At 34.3% G+C, this 11,208-nt stretch overlaps 1 long non-coding RNA gene across 1 annotated transcript; it reads left to right on the top strand.

Annotated features, from left to right (window-relative positions):
- Window positions 1–6,410: 6,410 nt before the first annotated feature.
- Window positions 6,411–8,613, top strand: LOC120577616 (uncharacterized). Its single transcript, XR_005643597.1, has 3 exons — window positions 6,411–6,905; window positions 6,991–7,051; window positions 8,037–8,613. It is a non-coding gene; the product is annotated as an uncharacterized lncRNA (long non-coding RNA).
- Window positions 8,614–11,208: the final 2,595 nt, after the last annotated feature.

The raw sequence follows: 11,208 nt of genomic DNA, 5'->3' as shown, positions 1-11,208 counted from the left end.
TCTACTCAATTTTGTTTACCTTTCTACTATTTCTATGCCTTATGATACTAACCATTTCATCTCACATTTCATTCATCCCATAGTTTAGGCATTATTTTTCTATTCATTTCTATATCAAATGGGTTTGTAATAATTTTAGATAGATTAGTTCCTTTTTTTAATTCCTTGCAAGACCATAGCATGTATTTAGGACTCAATGTAAAGGACTATGGACACTATAAGTGATGTACACCGACACAAGCACCGACACGCACACACGTTGCATGTTTACCGTTTAGATGTATGCTTAGGAAACACGATTTTTAGACAAATGCCAATTTTCAAAAAAAATAATAAACCAATCCCATCACTCAAATTTTTCCAAACAAACCTTGGAGTCAAAACTCCATTGATTTTTTCCTTTATTTTCTTAAACAAATCCAAATGAATCCTAATTCCTACTTAGACTTTTTTAATAACAATTGAACCAACCATTCACCATTTTTCTCTCTTATGCCTTTAAGGCCTCTTTCTCTTCTTCAAAACCATTTTCCAACAAAAAATTAAAATCAACCAAACACACAAAAAACATTTTTGAAAGAGAACTACATGGAGTTTGATCCCTTAAATGGGTATGTAGGCATGAGGTCAAAACTTCTCCAAGTCCACTAAAATAAAACCTCAAACACTTTCTCCCCCCATTCTTAACATAAATAAATTTCCTTTTTCATAAATAGCATTAAAAATAAAGTGTAGACATAAACTAAGAAAACGGCTCCTATAGAGTACTATAGTCACCGCGGGTGCCTAACACCTTCCCGTAGTGAAAACGACCCCCGAACTTAGAATCTAAAGGTTTTTTCTCAATTTTGCCCTTCCCAAGAAAAAATAGAGAATATCAAAGATTGAAAGGTTCAAGCCTAATTAATGACTTGACACCCGAGAATCGCGATAACACACCCCTTGTATGATTGAGAGTGAAACCATTGAGAAAGCTATGTGTGATTTGGGAGAGAATCTTAGGTTGATGCCACTATCCCTTTAGGAAAGATTGGGTATTGGGTAGAGAAACCTTCTAATCGTCAAGCTAATGACTCTAAAAGAGCGCTTCGTGGGAGGCAACCCACGAGTTTAATTGTTTTTATTTTGTTTGTTTTGTGTTGTTTTAATTAGTTTTGTAGGTATTTGTCCAAATATGATGCGAAAAATGAAGAAAATTGAGCCTTGCATGTCCAGAAGCTTGGCACGGCCAGTGCCAGTGATGGGACGGCCGTGCCCGTGCCTGTAGTGGCACGGCCGTGCCATGGTCCTAGACCCTCTTTTACCATTTTTTTCACTTTTCTTCTTCTTCCTTCATTCTCATTCTCAAACACAAACTTCCCTCATCCTTCAACTTCTCTTTCTAAACCTCCATAACATCAACCTTTAAAACTCCATATCTATCTCCATTCATCATTCCAAACATTTACCACCAATCAAAACCAACATTCATCCATCCAAACACCAAATTTTACACCATTAAACCCTAACCCCAAAAAAAAAAAACCAAAAAAATGCTTCACCAACCTCCATCATTAAACTCATCAACCTCACTTAAACCCCAACCCATCACTAAACCAACCTTTCCAAACCAAAACCTTACCAAACCCTAACCTTCCCTAAAACCCAAACCAAGTCAACTAGGTGAATGGCATAAAAAAGACAAGGAGATTGAAAGGTCTAGAAGTGGTGCAAAGAAAAAGAAAGCAACAGTCAAGAACCATGACATCAATTTTAAAGATGACAAGCAAAGGAGTAGGTCTAAAGATCTTATCTCTCAATCTATTTATGCTTGTAGATACCCTGATAATAATGCTATGGATATACTACAAAAGAGGTAAGAATGATGAGGATCGATGAGCTGTTTATGTTATGGGCTATGCTTTATAACCATCCTATTAACATTTTCTATTATTTGCTTGATTATCTTGTTTCAATTGCTAAAAAGAAACTAGATGATAAGGGTGATATAATGGTAGGTGGAATCATCACTTTCATTGTTAAAAAAATTTGAGGTAAATGTGAAAGAAGGGATAAATAGGATTGAGGGAAACTACTATCTAGACTTAGAAACCCTCACTACCATGTTTTTTTTAGAATTCATGACCCTTCTAACAATTACCAATATGAGTGGAGAGTCAATTATGCTAATTTCTTGATTATTCTACCTAATTCAGATATTACTAATCTGGAGGTGGTAGAAAACTTGGTTTATGTTGGCACTAACCCACAGGTACACAATGATGGTGATGATGGTGGTGATAAAGAGGAGGTAGTTGCAAACTTGCACCATTAACAACAACCCGGTGGAAACTATAATGATGAACGGTGGGCATGGATGCAAACCGATGTTCAAAGAACATGCACCGAGCAACAAAGACAAGGTGTTGAAATGATCGGGCTAAGAAATGATGTCCTAAGGGGCAATCAAATAAATGAATAAAACAATCAAATGTTCCGATACATGATGCAACACCTTCACCTCCAAAGTCCACCTTATGGACTACAATAAAATTGTGACCTCTCCTCTTCCTCTAATCTTCTCTACTTCTCTTCTTTCTTCATCATCTTCTTCTTTTTTTTTTTTTTTTTCTTCTTCTTTTAAATCATTGAGGACAATGCTTATCCTAAGTGTGGGGGGAGCCTAATAAAGTGTCTTGAGTCGTAGTGTTTCCAAACTCCCTTGAACTTTATTCTTTTGTTTTGTTTTATTGTAAAAGGCATGAATAAGGAGCTTATTTTTATTGTTTTATTATGACATAATTTTTTTTTTGTTGTCTCTTCAATGGTCGTTTCTTGTACATGAAAGTGATTTCTTGTGTTGTAAGTGTTCTTGATATACCCACATCAAGTTTTATTGTGAAAATTCTCCAATGAGAAAAGCACCTAGTTGCAATCCTTGAGTAAGTGTATGAATAAGTATTTTAAGGAACACGTTCTAACTTTAATGGTAACTTGGACCCTTAAAAATCTTCAGAGTAAAAGTAGTATAAGTTTGTGTGGGAATAATTCTAATGTGCTATAATGTGTAAACCAAAATGGGGCAGAAGAATATCACCAACACGTGGAGGAAAGGACACCCCCTCACTGACTTCCTAAATGTGGTGATGACTTCTCAAACAAATTGTGCTTGAATAAAACCCTCTAAAAAAAGAGGAACTTCCTAAGTGAAGATGAATAAGTTGTAGCACTACTTAGGGTGATCATGGAAACTTGGAGGAAAGGATACCCCCTCACGGACTTCCAATGTGAAATGATAGCCCCTAGGCATCTACAAGCCCCCAAGTATCTAAATTGTCAAATCTATCTAAGCTAACTCCCATCTCTCTTATATGAAATGAAGAAAGGATTTTTCTCGGTCACTTTAGTGTTAAGGTTAGAACCTCTTCCTCATAATATCTATCTTATACAGGAGCAAGAAAAGGGTTGGACTACACACACACACACTCACTTAAGACATGTTGTTGGGTTGAATAAAGTTCACAAGGAATACTTGAAGTTGTGATTAGTGTACATTGAAATGAAACCTTGAAGGAGACATAAGCTTTTATTTGAATTGTCATATATTAATCTTTTTGTTGCTGCCATGTCTATGCCTTTTGCTTGAGGACAAGCAAAGATTCAAGTGTGGGGGAGTTTGATGAGTCATTTATTATCTATTTTAATATGTTATTTAGTTTAGTTTTAATTAGATTTAAGTTTATTTTATATTAATATTGTTTCCTTTTTTGAACTATTTTACTACAATTGCATATTGTTATATTTCAGGAACGAATATTTGATGGATTGAGTCTTGGAGCAAAAGAAAGGGGTCTTGGAACTGATTTGGTACGAAAATACGAAGATTGGGAGACAAAAATATATCTCCCTCAAGTCAGAAACTTGGCACAGCCCGTGCTAGGCTTGGCACGGCCGTGCCACCCACCAGAACTACTTTTGCTGCTTTTGCTTAGATTTTAAGCTACTCTGTTTTAGTTTACTTGTGGAACATTCTAGTAATTGCTTATATTTTAAGTCGAATGTAAACTATAAATAGAGTAGCTAGCCATCACAAACATTCATCTTTTCTTGGAATGCAATATGTGACAATTGTCTTTCTAATAAAAGTTCATTTACTTTCTTGTTATTTACTTTTATGCTTTCTCTCTTCTTCTCCTTGTCTACGATGAACATTAGTGAGTAGACTTCTCTTGTCTTGGGATTGTTGGATAAGTCTAATGACATAATCCTAATCAAATCAAACTTTAAAACTTAATCTTATGTAACCCTAATTTCTTATCTAAATTCACTGCTTTAACATGGATCAACCATTATCAAACTGTGGAAACGAAAGTGGAGGGTTTGATAATTGTTTATCCACCATCTCAAATATCAATTCAGAAAACGAAAGTGGAGCTTTGATATTCGAACAAGTGAATTTAGACAAGGATTGCAAAGGCAGCGAAATAGTCTTTGCAATCTTTGAGACAGATAGTTTAAAACTTCAAGGATTCTAAATTGTCATCAAGTCAGCGAAATAGGCTTGGTTGCAACTTAGGACCAAAATCTAATAGTAATCAAGTCAGCGAAATAGGCTTGGTTGCTAGAGGAACAAAAGAGAAACTGTCTTTAGAAGTTAGGACTAACATAAGGTTATAAGTTTAATAGTTTGGTTTGAGAAGGACTTGTCATTAGGATGAACCAATAATCCCAAGGCTCTTATCTTTTATTATTATTTTCTTTTAAATATACAAAAATACAAAAATACAACTTTCTACTTTCTATACTTTAATTCTAATCATTGTTAAAAGATAATTGAATTCATAACTCCCTGTCGGAACGATACTCTTATTTTACTACTTCGATAGGACCGTGCACTTGCGGTTTTATCCCATCAATTATCGATGAGTAATGGAGTTCCCACCGCCCCGGCAATCTCATACAAGGTCCTCTCCATCCAATATTCTTGTGGTAATTCCCATAATCGAACCCAAACCTGAGTGTGAGTTTGTCGATGCGTGTGCATGTTGAAGTCTTTTTCCATTCAAATAATCTAAGTAACCTTGGCTTCAAACTGACCGTACCGGCTGCCCAAACGGTTTTCATATCGTCTTGTGAGTTAAAGAAAAATTCATAAAACCCTCTCCCAAGGGATGTTAGATGCCATGGCCCTTTCACTTTCCTCAATTTCTGTAATGTGGCAGCGAGATCCTTGGAGGAGAAAGGCTTATCTCCCTTGTTCAAAACTAATCGACCTCTAAGGTTGGTTTTGCAAAAATCCAATCCACGAACGTAAATATCGTCAGTGATTTTAACAGAGAGCATATCACCACGAATGGAGGGCACCGGGAGTGGGTCCGAGAGAGCTGAATTACCCCGTAGGGCCTGAGCAAAGGAAGGTTTCGGTGCAACTGTTATCGGTTGAGCAGCAGAAGCGGCGGTAAGAATCACAGGTGGGGGCACGGAAGTTTCAGTGATTCCAAGTTTGATGGGCGAAGGCGCACGATCCGCCTGCCAGTCAAACATGGTTGGGGCAGGCAAAATCACATCGGAAGGCAGGAGCGCGTAAACAGTAGTAGCAGACCTTCAAGGATATCACAAAGCCCTTCTTAAACCAATTTAAAAGTCACCACCGTTTAGAAACAAACGTGATGAGTTCCAGCTCTCACCAATTGAAAAATGAGCACAACAAGAATTGGTGAATTGGGACACTTTCCCAGCACAACAATTGAAAAAGATAATTGTGAGAGAACAACCAAATACAATCCGTAACAATTGAAGGATGTGAGATGAAATTGAATTTTTCAAGTATACGATGGAATGATGATTTGGGAGACTCTCATGTTAGAGGACAAACCCTAGCACAACGATCAATCCTTCTGTTTTTTTCGATAACTAATTTGGCCTCGGGACCATAATAGGTCTTCACTGATTTTCCTATTAATAAATCATTAATTATTTTATAGATTAAATTATCTATACCTATTAATAAAGGCAAAATATAATTTTGGTATAGCCTATTTTTTTTTACCCATTTTATCCCTGATTATTTGTAAATATTCCATATAAAATAAACGTTTGGAAGTAAAAAAAAAAATTCAAGGAAGTTTGGTTATCATATTTGAAAATCAAAATGTAACTTCTTTCCATTACAACCTTTTTGTCATTGACCTTTGTTCCATTACAACCTTTCATTACAGTTTTCCCTTCCACCATTTTTTCCAAGGCACTACCATTTCTTTTCATTGATATTCTTAACCTTCCCATTAATTTTAAAGTCACGTTTGGTCACTTAAATTGGAAATTTCAACATGAATTGAGGGGTACCACTTACACTAATTCATTCCCTGATTCTTATAATTGTTTGTACATATCTTTATTTATTTTATCATTTCCTTTTAATTCAAGTTGATTGTTTGTATTTGAATCACTCTCTCCATATTTCATCTCACTAGATCCTTTCCTTTCTTTACAATGCAATGGAGGTAGGAGTCCCTATTTTTTTCTTCCTTATATTATCTCTTCCATTTTTTTGGAAACTAACTTTTGAATTTGGTATCTTTACGATCAAACCCTATCGTTACGTGTTCGCTGCTCTTCCCCTCAAATTGATTTTTGTTTCTGATTTTGTTTCTGTTGTCCTCGGTGCCCCAAATCGATTTCAGATTCTGTTGACCTAACGCCCAAATTAATTTCATTTTCTATTGTATTCGCGCCCAAATCGATTTGCCTCCGAACCCTTTGATTTCGTCGTTCACGCCCAAAATCATGATAGAAACGAAAACCTAGCTTTGACAGTCGCTTGCTTGCTTCGAGTTTGACAAGTTGACGAAGAAACTAAATCTTGAGTTTGATTTTTCCAGTAAGGCACAAATCATCTACGACGATTGCCTCAATTTATTCTCACGGTATGAAATCAATTGATTACTTAAATTTTACATCCATTCTCTTAAACTTCTGAGTAGTTATTTTCAAAATTTTATGTGATATAAGGTATCCGGAGTTGTTCGTGGCCCTGTCAGAGGAGACAAATCTGGTTGTGAAAGGATAATTGGTAAGTGGTGTTTAGTTTGTTGTTTGGAGGAGTTGTTTATTCTGCTCTTATAATGTTCTGTTTGCCTTAGTTTTTGGAGGGGAGTTTTGGATTAAGAATTCTGGTGTGATGATTTTGTGTGGGTTTTTAGGGAGTTTTCATGTTGTTATTGGTGAGTTTTATGTTTTCTGGTGTACTGTTGATGTGGTTTAGGTTGAAGACAGTCTTGTTCCTCATGAAATCTTTGTAGCATTTCCGTGTATTTCTTGTTACAAAGTATTGCTTATAAATAAGATTAGTTGTTTCAAACAAAAAAGAAAGTATCAGGGACGGTAGCAACTCAAGTTTTACTCTAATTTTAATGGTTGAACCAACAACAATTTTCTAAAAGAATTTAAGGGTTGGAGTCTTCCCAACAAGTATCAAAAATACGCTAACAAAAGTTGGTGTGTATTATAATTATGTTAGCATGTAAGTGACCTCAATCATTCACATTATTTGTTTGTCAAGTGATTGTGGTAAAATATTTTTGCTATAGAATTATGTGTTCTTTTCACCACCTTATATGTTAGTGTTAGTATAACTTATATTCGAAAAGGGTGCACAGAGATAGTCAAAGAGACTTGAATGATCATTTTATCAAACTTATTAGAGACAAACATAAATTGAGTAGTTATGTTGTAACCTATTTTGACTTAGGCAATTGAAGGGAATTGGGAGGAAAATGCATGAGTCGCTTTAATAACTTGTTGTACCCTTTTTAATTTTTACTCTATATCTTTGAATAAAGTCTTTATGATATAAAGTCGCTTTAAGTGTTTTTAAAACAGACGTATGATGAATATATTAATTATTTCACCTTGCACTCATACATTGTTATTTACCCTTTTTATTTGATGAATATATTTTTAGCTTTCAAAAACTGTTATTTTTTACAAATAAGAAGCTACAGTTGAATTTTTAACCAAGTTTAATATTTTTTTCTTACAATTTGGTATATGTGCAGGGACTACGTTAATGACGTTATAGTCGGAGGAATTAATGAAGGGGTCTAGTTGCAGCGGCCATTTTTATGCTTTAGCTGAGTTTAGTCCACTTGTGTATGTGATAGCATAACGGCATCATGACCATTTAGGTGCAGGCTTGAGGGCAGTTGAGATGCGCTGAAAGTGCAAGTATAGTTCTCTGCATCTTGAAGCCGAGGTCGTAGAAGCAGTGTTTGTATGCGGCATACGTGTAGTAAGATTTATAAGCATGGTCCTTTTTAGATGTTGACGAGTAGGAAAGTTAACGGATAAGGTTTCTGCGTACTATGCAGGTCGTCGAGGGAATTCGAAATACTTCAGACGTATATGAGTAAAGATTAGGAGGGTAAAGTCCACTTAGGCTTGGTAAAGAGAAAAAAATTATATAAATAAAATTGTGTTTTATAGGTAAAATAAGGATCGAGCCACATGAGTATAATTTTCATACTTCTCCTTGTATCTGAGTTGTATTTTGTAACAAATATATAATATGGTACACATTACTTTAATGTTTTATTGTATTTGAATTATAAGTGATATTCATTATAGCTAGCTCTATTTTCTTTTTGACTATTTTGAGTCTGTTTTGTCATTATAAATTTTATAAACTTTTCAAATTGTGAAATATGCTGACCTACTGTGATAATATTTTATTTTAAGATTACCTTTTGCTACAATTCATAAATGTTGTTTATAAGCTATGGGTACGTTTATTCGTGTACCCACACTTCCAGTTTTAGGCCATAATTAAAAAACGTCGCCTCTAGTACACATGAAAAACGTCCCCTTTTCCAAGACTTTAAGGGACGATTATTGAAAGTGTCGCCAAAAGCGCGAGAAAAGCGTCCCCTTAGACTATAGGCGACGCTCGTATAGAAGACGCCTGAAAAACGTCCCCTATTGTCTTTGGCAACGATTTTCATAGTTCTGGCAACGTTTTTCAGTTGTTGTTAGAGGCAATAAATGGTGTAGTGTCTATTTAATGAAACAAAAATGTTGTAATTCCATAACTCTCTCTCTCTCTCTAACTATTTCATCATAAACTTATTTCAATTATCAATTTTTCATACTTGCTACATTTATCATTGAAGTACATATACGTGATCTGATTTTTCAATTTTCACTTTGTTGAGAAATATTGTTTACCAGTAAAAATTTCTTTTAAAACTCCGATGAAATGTTTTGCATCTACTTGAACACCCATACAGAAGAAACTTTGATGAAATGTTATGTCTTTTAATAATTTTTCTATACTACTAATGCAGTTGTAGAATTTGCCTCTCAATGAGTTACAAATTCATACTAACCTTCATATTGAACATACCAGATGAAGAGGCCAATGTGGAAACTTGATTCTACAAACTTTAAGGAAATTTTACATTGATTTTTTATTTAACAGGACAAATGTGGAAACTTGATTCAGAGAGGGAGCATAACATTCACAGGAGGGGTCTTCTACACTATTCTTTTTCCAGTAATGAATTCAATTTTTATAATTTTAAGTGTCTCTAATTTGAGTACTTTGCACAACATTGTCATAAGGATGAGAAATCAAAGAAATATACTAATGTCTGATATATGCATTTAATATACTTCTAGATGTAACACAACCATTAGCAAGAATTAATACCGCTCCATTTTCTCAAGTGGTTGTCAAATGGCCAAATATTGAGACATATGTTGATATACCATTTTTTTTTATATTGATTTTCGGTGACAATGAGAAACTAATAGGAAACTACTATAATTGTCAAATATAAATTTACTCGTCATTTTCATGTAACAAAACCTTTTGTTAATAAGTTAGTTGTATTTTTTAAATCATTATATTATTATTTTCTATGTGATCTTCAGATTAGATCCAACCTGTTTTTCATATTGCCTTCAAGTTTTTTATATAGATTTTTTTTCCTATGCATATAATATCAGTTTACTAACAAAAGAACATCTTTTTTTTTGGTAGTGTAACAAAAGAATATCTGATCCTTATTCCATCGTCCCAAGTGTAAATTACTTCATTTTTTTGCAAGGAAGACATTTAGAAATGAATTCATAAGGGAGGGAAAGTTGGGAGGTGGCTTTCATTCTTTGTATTCTGATTTTTTTATTTTTAAAAAGTAAATATTCCATTAATGTAACAATCAATTATGTGAGTATAGCTTCTTTCAAAAAAATAAATAAATTATGTGAGTATAGCTGAGAGGGAAAATGTGTGAAGAATCAAAGTTTGCAACAAACTTTTGTGTTTTGGCTTTTGTAGTTTTTAAGGGTACTAAAACTGAATTATATTTTTTTTGTTCATACTAATTTTTACTCGATCCACAACACACATGCAGGAAAAGGGAAATAGCGCAACACATCCTACTCTTCAACATGAACTATGATGACATCATATTTACACATAACACATGGGAAACATTTCAAGGTTTTATGTACTTTGGTTTAATTGTTTTTATATTCTTGGTAATAAAATGGGCAAGAGCAATATTGATCCATTGATGAAGTCAGAGATGCATCTAAATTTAGTTTTTCCGGTTCATCTATTCTTTTTTAAATTTACATATATAGATGTCTCAATGTTGTGTTCAATGCATGTGTTTGTGTTCATAGCGAATATCCTATAACCATGTCATATATGTGGATGAATTTTAGTTTGAATTTCTTTCATATCATTATCATCTGCTATTTTTATCTCTCTAATAATGGCTATTTTTATCATCTACTTGAAGACCCATACAAGATCATGGAGATTGAGGTATATGGTGAAGGCAACAGTACTGTGACAGCTGCATAGAGTCAGTGTGGAAAGTTAGTCTTTCGCCTTCAAGATAGAAGGGGAAGGGTGGTAGTATCCTAGGCTGCCAGCTAAAAGGAGCAATGTTGTTGATTCGAAGACAAAGGAGGCATCATTAATTGTTAGTACAACGGGTTATCACAGCGTCGACGGTGCAACCACTACAAATGTCGGGCTTTTCTGCCATTTGTTTCTTCAGTTTTCTTTCCTCAGTTCTATTTTTATATGCTATTCCTCCTTTTGATTTTCTATTACAGGTTTTTACTCTTTCATCAAAAAGAAATCATCTCATACCAATATTCTCAACACCACGTCTAAATGGAGTTTCATATTCTTCAATTATATTGTAAAATATTTTT

The sequence above is a fragment of the Medicago truncatula genome, chromosome 8, assembly GCF_003473485.1.
Source record: "Medicago truncatula cultivar Jemalong A17 chromosome 8, MtrunA17r5.0-ANR, whole genome shotgun sequence".
Taxonomy (NCBI): domain Eukaryota; kingdom Viridiplantae; phylum Streptophyta; class Magnoliopsida; order Fabales; family Fabaceae; genus Medicago; species Medicago truncatula.
Note: the sequence above shows the minus strand (reverse complement) of the source record. Positions and strands in the feature narration are given on the sequence as shown.